Below are 8,716 nucleotides of genomic sequence, written 5' to 3'. Positions count from 1 at the left end.
ACTCCAGGAGAGACCCTAATTTCACATCTAAAATGAAATTCTAATTGGCACATCTAGTATTCGTTAACCCTTGTTTTCACTTTAAAATCATCAGACCTCTCATGTACTGACAAAATTGTTTCAGTTGAGTCATTGACTAACATTATTGTCACTCTGAAAAGGATTTTCGTTCAGCTCAAAACAAGATGCAATGTACCCAGCACATAACATTTCGATTCTGTTTAATGGAGTAATGGACACTGTCTTAGTGTGAACTGTGAACCACAGTCAAATTGAATTGTACCAAAAGGGGGCCGGCTTTGGCATCCGAGGATTTAAGAAGGTCGACGACAATTGGTGTTTTAAGAAAACGTGGTAACGAAAAAAGATCATTTCTAGATAAGAGTGCTATATCTACACGGCATATGCTCGTGAAAATGACCTCGTATTGTGCCTGCTTCATCCATTCCCCACACGGTTAGTTTTGTCTTTTTGGAAAGTGTTTTCGTCTTAGATATCTTTGTCCTTACTTGGAAACAACAATATTATATCTCCATTATTAAGTGATATACATGTACTTACACTTAAATTACTAACTTTGAGACGCTACATACATCATGGATTCTTATAAAATTTTAAAAACACAATCCATAAGACAAAATTGGGAGTGAAGTTGAGGCATGGCTCAATTTCTTTGGATGATGCTAGTATTTTTGTGAAATTTATGCTCATTTTATACTAAATATCAAAACCAATTTATTAATTCTACATTATATGATTGGCGGTTTATCTAAACAAATAATTTTTTTAAAAAAAAGTCATTATCAATGATGAGTCAGGCCGACCCATTGTGTCTGGACTCTGGAGTTGAAGATGCTCAGTTCCTATTTAACCAGCCTATAACCATTAACGTGCTTCGCTCAAACTCTTATTTAACACTTCATTCCTTCTTCTTCTTCTTCTTCAGTTCTTTGTTATATGGCCACCATGTCATATTTCCCTTCAACCCACTACCAACCTCGCCAATACCAAAGCTGCAGAAAGAACAGTTTTAGTAAACGCTGCTCATCTATGGTGAAACAACAGAAAACAAGGTTCTATATACTGGGTCGTTGTGTCTCTATGCTTCTCTGTTGGCGTTCTCATGCAATACCTGATTGAATTGCTCCTAGAGTGTTTTGATTGGTATATCATCCGAAGAAAGTCTTGATTGCTCTTGGATTGAAGCACATCAATCAGGTAAAATTTTGTCATGATTATTAAAACTTGGGTGGACCCATACTGTTGGGGATTACACCAATACCAATCGGTTCCCCCACTACACAGATAACTTGTATGAACACACTTCAACTCTAGATAAATCTCAAATATCACAAACTACCTATACTAACATCAACGCCCAACTCATTAAAACAACTATCAACAACAAATAATAATGTGTAAAAGCTTAAACAACAAACCACAACACAAAGATTTAGTGGGTACCCAATGATGATCTTACTTCCACAAGAGAGGTTCTTAATAAAATGGGAAGGAAGATTACAATCTCCTTTCTGCCTTCTCACCTTACTTAGATCACTCTTATCTCTTTCTGAGGGTTGTATCTCTCGTAAAGGTTATCTCTTTTGTTTTAGCGGATTCCAATCGCCCGACTTGTTTGGTTCGTTAGGTTAGGTTTTCCAAAACCTTGATTTTTGGTTTTATCTCCAAAACCAAATTTCGCGGATCTTGTAGCAAGCCCACGAAAATATGCGGCGAGCTCGAGCACTTTTGGCCGCGAAGTCGCAAGAACTGGAAGACGCTATTTGAAGGCGGCGCCACTTTGGCTTGGTCGAATTAATGCCTATGTTCTTGGAACACCGAAGCGCCGAAGTCGCGCTTCTATGGCGCTGCGCTTCGACTTTCATCGCGATGCCCGATTCGCCCGTTTACGTCGATTCCGGTTTTCTCCTCATGTGAGGGATAACTCGACAATCTCCCCCTCGAGCGGTGGGGGCTACCTCATGCAATTACCAAATCAGCGGGGAGGGTGTCGCCATTCCGTGATAGCGCAACAAACATCAAACTTACCTTTCGGTAAGACTTTGGTCATCATATCCAGGCCGTTCTTGTCGGTATGGATCTTCTCGATACCAAATGCTTGTCTTCGAAAGTACTTCTCTAATCGATGATAACGCATGTATGCTTGGATCTAGAATGAAAACTTCGGATTCTTGCTCAAGTGGATGGCGCCCGATCGTCGCGTATTAACTACAAATTTGTTTTACGTTTTAGCCCGGTTTCGTCGAAGAACCTCTTCATCCATAAGCAACTCTTTGCAACACTTTCGATTGGGTACGCAATATACCGAACTTACGTAGTGGAGAGGGCAACACACTTTGCAACTTAGATTGCCAAGCTGGCTCCCCCCGCAAAGTAACCGGATAACAGGAGGTGGACTTCATCGAGTCAACATCACCCGCCATATTCCGCATCGATTGTAGCGCTTCAAGTAAGGGCTTACTTCCACCAAAGCACAAACATGATTTGGAAGTGCCTTTGAGATATCTCAATATCCACTTAACCTTCCCAATGTTCTTTACCCGGTTGATGTAAATCTTTTACCACCCTAACGGGCGAAAGCAATATCCGGTCTAGTACACACCATGGCATACATCAAGCGCCCCTGCGGATGCATAAGGAATCTTTTCCATCGACTCTGCTTTCATGCTCACCCTTAGGACACATCTCTTTGGTCATGCGAATCGGCACCTGCTTTATTAACCGACCTTAAGGCCGGCTTGATCCATGTTGAATCTCTTCAACGCTTCAATGTAGCTTTCTTGAAAGCCGCAACTTTCCACTCTTTACATCGCGGTGATCCGCATCCCAAGTATCGCTTTGCTTGACCCCAAATCCTTCATCTCAAAGGACTTACTCAAGTCTTTCTTGACTTGGATATCTTGTTGATGTTTGGGCCAACTATCAACATATCATCCACATACAATGAATAAGACAATGAAATCTCCATCCGGAAATCTCCGAACAAGCGCGACAATGATCGGGCGGACTTCTTGTATCCTTGCTTCACCATAAAGGAGTCAAACTTTATGTACCATCGTCTCCGGTGCTTGCTTCAACCCATACAAGCTCTTTATCACTTGCATACTAGGTGCTCCTTGCGCTTTGACCTCAAAACCCTCCGGGCCGGGTCCATGTAGACATCTTCTTCAAGGTCTCCATGAAGAAAAGTCGTCTTAACATCTAGCCGCTTCAACCTCAGGTTCATACTTTGCGGCCATACCCAATACCACGGGATAGAAGTCATCTTCACTACGGGGGAGAAAATCTCATCAAAGTCAATCCCTTTCCTTTGACCGAATCCCTTCACAACAAGGCGAGCTTTGTGCCTTGGGTGAGGATTGTTCTCCCTCATGCTTGACTTTGTATATCCACTTATTCTTGAGAACTTTTCTCCCGTGGGTTTCTCAACTAACTTCATAAGTGTGATTCTTATGCAAAGAATCCATCTCGTCATCATGGCCTTCAACCACTTTTCTTTGTGCGTACCTTCAAGTGCCTCTTGATAGTACATAGGTTCTCCACCATCCGATGAAGTAGCGCGTGACATTATGTGGTGGATACAGTTGAAGCTAGTCTCTCTCGTCGGACCTCCTGCCATATCCTGGCGGTGCACCTCGGAGGATGCACTACCGCTTTGCTCTCGGTGGTGGTGGTTCATCATCTAAATGATCTTCTATTCCAATAGGTTCTATCCCATCATGAGCAATAGGATTCTCATCACGAGCTTCAAACTCATGGTTCTCTGCATTCTCCGATGCCTTACGCGACGTTCCACGGTAGGAACTTCGGGTTTCGAATCAACAAGATCATTGGTGAAAGCTTGTAGCTTTCGCCCTCCTCAAAGTCTGCTATGGTTTGGTCTTCTAAGAACACAACATCTCGACCGGATTACCTTCTTGTTGATCGGATCATAGAGTTTGTAACCAAACTTTTCATCTCCATAACCCGGAAAAATGCTGCTTTGCTTGGCTTTGTCATCAAGCTTGGATCTAAATATCCGGAATATGCACAAATGCCCCGCGACCCAAATACCACCAGTATCCATAATCAACATCGCTGCTGACCATACTCTCTGCGGATAATCACTATTCGGAGGCTTTCTTCGGTGACGGGTTGATCACATCTGCAGACGTATCGCATTCTTCTACCCGGTAGCTTAGGTAGCTTAGAGTGAGATAGCATGCATCTTATCCTCTCTACAATGGTGCGGTTCATTCTCTCTCCGCTATTCCATTCGTTGCGGTGTCTTGGGAACGATCCGCTTTCGTGGCCGAATCCCATGACTCGGCAATACTCTTCAAATGGCCCAATGTACTCACCCCCATTATCCGGCGAATACACTTCAACAACTTCCGGTCTCTCTTTCCACCCATCATGTGGAATTTCTCAAACACGCCAAGTAAATCTTCATCCTTGGTCGGACTATAGGCCCATATCTTTCTTTGACGATCATCAATGAATGTCAAAAGTCACGGCTCCCCCGGTGGGACTTCACTCTCATAGGACCACATAAGTCGTATTGCACTAGTTCGAGGACGATTGTCCTTTTTCGTGAGACGGGAATCTTTGGAAAGACACCCCGTGTTGCTTTCTACCAAAAACAATGAGTACATGTACTTAAATGTGTACCTTTAATGTTCGGCATGGCCTTTTGCTTAGCAAGAACTTCCATCCCTTTTATGCCCATGTGACCGGATCTCTTGTACCCGGTTTCGGATGAAGCTTCTTCTTACAGATTCGCTACGCTTTACACAAACTAGCGTGTTTTGTAAAAGAGCAAGTTTTTTTCTTTCCCGTCGCTACAATGGAACCTGCGGTCGGTTTCCATACCCGTTACCAAACGAGTTTACAAAGCCATCATCATCTAATTTCCCCCGAAATTAGGCTTAACCGTATGTCCGGGGGACATGTCTTACATCCCCGAGTGTCAAGGTGTAGCCGACATTGGTTTCTACATGAACATCTCCAATGCCTATAATCTTCGAGGACGCCATCATTTACCCATCCTCACTTCACCATATTCACTACAACCGTAGGTAGTGAAGAATCCAATCGGCGATTGTGGACGTGATAGGATGCTCCTGTATCTATCACCCACTCTCGTATCGACACATGGGTACTCGGGCAAAGACACACCACAATCGACCACAATTCCACTGGGTCATCGACTAGTGCGGTAGTATCTCTGCACGTGTTTAGTTCCTCGCACCATGTCTTCATGTACCGCGGTTATTCTTCTCATCCCTCTTCGATTGTTACGTGACTCATATATCGGAAGTGGCCTTTGGTGGCACAATAGTAACATTGCCTCTGCCTTAGGAGTTCTAGCTTCACCCCTAGATTTACTTACGCCATCACCTCACAGAAGCGAGATGGTTTTCGCTTCGACCTCTCCCCGTTTCTCGTGAAAAGGACCTCCGAGTTAGAAGAAGCCGCTTTTGCACTCCTTCTAGTCTCCTCATTCAACAAAGGCGTGGTAGCCATCTCCATGGTAACAATTCCATCCTTGGTCGCTCCATGTAGAGAAGCGCTAATGTCTCCCAACTTTCGGGTAGAGAGCCTAATAGAAACAAAGCCCTCAACCGTCTCCCAAATTGATCTTCATCAAATGCATCGATTGATGATATTTACGTACTTCATTAAGATGCTCGGACATTGAAGAACCTTCGTACTTCGTGGTTCAGGTAAAACGCAAACTTAACGACTAGCACTTTGTTTCCACCCGACTTCCCTCGTAAAGGTCTTCGAAGTTTCTTCCATAGGTGACCGGGCGTCGTAGTCTCTTGGGCCACATGGTGAAAGACACCATCGTCTATCCATTGTCGAATGTACCCAATAGCTTTTCGTCAAGCTTTTTTTCCACCCTCATCGGATCTTTTACGGTTTTACTCCTCATTCTCAATGGGAAGTGCCAAGTCCTTGCGATATAGCAAGTCTTCCATCTTGGCTTTCAGGATGGTGTAGTTCTTCCTATTCGGACTCATCATACGAGTGTTCACGGAATGGTCCATCTCTACAAGTTATTTAACCTCAAATCTTCTACCGGGGAATTAAATCAAACACCGCCCGACCAAGATTCGGATAACACCCTTAAATTTATTCTAACCAAGGCTCGATACCACTTGTTGGGGATTACACCAATACCAATCGGTTCCCCACTACCGCGGATAACTTGTATGAACACACTTCAACTCTAGATAAATCTCAAATATCACAAACTACCTATACTAACATGCCCAACTCGCTAAACAACTATCAACAACAAATAATAATGTAAAGCGGTTAAACAACAAACCACAACACAAAGATTTACCGTGGTTCGCCAATGATGCCTACTTCCACAAGAGCGTTCTTAATAAAATGGGAAGGAAGATTACAATCTCTCCTTTCTGATCTCTCACCTTACTAGATCACTCTTATCTCTTTCTGGGGTTGTATCTGTCAAAGGTTATCTCTCTTTTGTTTTAGTGCGGATTCGATCCTTCGACTTGTTTGGTTCTGTTAGGTTAGGTTTTCCAAAAACCTTGATTTTGGTTTTATCTCCAAAACCAAATTTCGCGGCGGATCTTGTAGCAAGCCCACGAAAATATGCTGGGTGACTGGCGCATTTCACTTTGAGTTTGAAGACTGGAAAATTTGGAACTGGAATTTGGCGGGTAAATTATATTCTTTGGAACTGGTCGCCTCTATGTTATCGAACATCGAAGCGAAGTCGCGTTTCTTCGAAATTAGCCCGTTTACATCGACTCCGGTTTCTCTCCTCATGTGAGGGATAACTCAATAATCTCCCCCAAGCGGTGAGGTGGGGCTACCTCCATGCAATTACCAAATCAGCGGGGAGGAGTGTCTTCGCCATTCCGTGATAGCCTGACAACAACATCAAACTTACCTTTTCGGTAAGACTTTTGGTCATCATATCCGACCCGTTCTTGTCGGTATGGATCTTCTCGATACCAAATGCTTGTCTTCGAAGTACTTCTCTAATCGATGATAACGCATGTATGTGCTTGGATCTAGAATGAAAACTTCGGATTCTTGCTCAAGTGGATGGCTCGGTATCGCGTAGAACTACAAATTTGCTTTACGTTTTAGCCCGGTTAAGTCGAAGAACCTCTTCATCCATAGCAACTCTTTGCAACACTTTCGGTGGTACGCAATATACTAAATACGTAGTGGAAGGGCAACACACTTTTGCAACTTAGATTGCCAAAGCGCTCCCCGCAAAAGTAACCGGATAACCGGAGGTGGACTTCATCGAAGTCAACATCACCGCCATGTATCCGCGATCGGTGTAGCGCTTCAAGTAAGGGCTTACTTCCACCAAAGCACAAACATGATTTGGAAGTGCCTTTGAGATATCTCAATATCCACTTAACACCTTCCCAATGTTCTTTACCCGGTTTGATTTGAAATCGCTTACCACCCCCCAACGGGCGAAAAGCAATATCCGGTCTAGATACACCATGGCATACATCAAAGCGCCCGCTGCGCGGATGCATAAGGAATCTTTTCCATCCGACTCTGCTCATGCTCACCCTTAGGACACATCTCTTTGGTCATGCGGGCGGGGCCACCGGCGGATAACCGGATCGGGTTTCGCTTGATCCATGTTGAATCTCTTCAACACCTTTCTCAATGTAGCTTTCTTGAAAGCCACAACTTTCCACTCTTTACGTCACGAGTGATCCGCGATCCCAGTATCCGCTTTGCTTGACCCAAATCCTTCATCTCAAAGGACTTACTCAAGTCTTTCGACTTGGATATCTTGTTGATGTTTGGGCCAACTATCAACATATCATCCACATACAAGAATAAAGACAATGAAATCTCCATCCGGAAATCTCGAACAAACGCGACAATGATGATGGAAGCGGACTTCTTGTATCCTTGCTTCACCATAAAGGAGTCAAACTTTATGTACCAATCTCGGTGCTTTGCTTTCAACCCATACAAGCTCTTTATCGGCTTTGCATACTAGGTGCTCCTTCGCTTTGACCTCAAACCCTCGGGCCGGTCCATGTAGACATCTTCTTCAAGGTCTCCATGAAGAAAAGTCATCTTAACATCTATTCGCTTTCAACCTCTAGGTTCATACTTTGCGGCCATACCCAATACCGCCCGGATAGAAGTCATCTTCACTCACGGAGAGAAAATCTCATCAAAGTCAATCCCTTTCTTTTGGCCCGAATCCCTTCACAACAAGGCGAGCTTTGTGCCTTGGGTGAGGATTGTTCTCCTCATGCTTGACTTTGTATATCCACTTATTCTTGAGAACTTTTCTCCCCGCTGTGGGTTTTCAACTAACTTCATAAGTGTGATTCTTATGCAAAGAATCCATCTCGTCATCGTGGCCTTCAACCACTTTTCTTTATGCGTACGCTTCAAGTGCCTCTTGATAGTACATAGGTTCTCCACCATCCGATAGTAGAAGACGACGACGATGTGGTGGATACTGGTTGAAGCTAGTCTCTCTCGGGACCTCCTTGCCCCATCTGGCTGGTGCCTCGGGAGGGATGCACTTCGCTTTGCTCGGTGGTGGTTCATGCATCTCATCTCGCATCTTCTATTCCAATAGGTTCTATCCCATCATGAGCAATAGGATTCTCATCGCGAAGCTTCAAACTCATGGTTCTCTGCAGATTCTCAATGCTCTCGCGCGTTCCACGGTAGGAAC

This window comes from Coptis chinensis, chromosome 3 (genome assembly GCF_015680905.1).
Source record: "Coptis chinensis isolate HL-2020 chromosome 3, ASM1568090v1, whole genome shotgun sequence".
In the NCBI taxonomy this organism is placed as follows: Eukaryota; Viridiplantae; Streptophyta; class Magnoliopsida; order Ranunculales; family Ranunculaceae; genus Coptis; species Coptis chinensis.
This window is presented reverse-complemented; position numbering follows the sequence as displayed.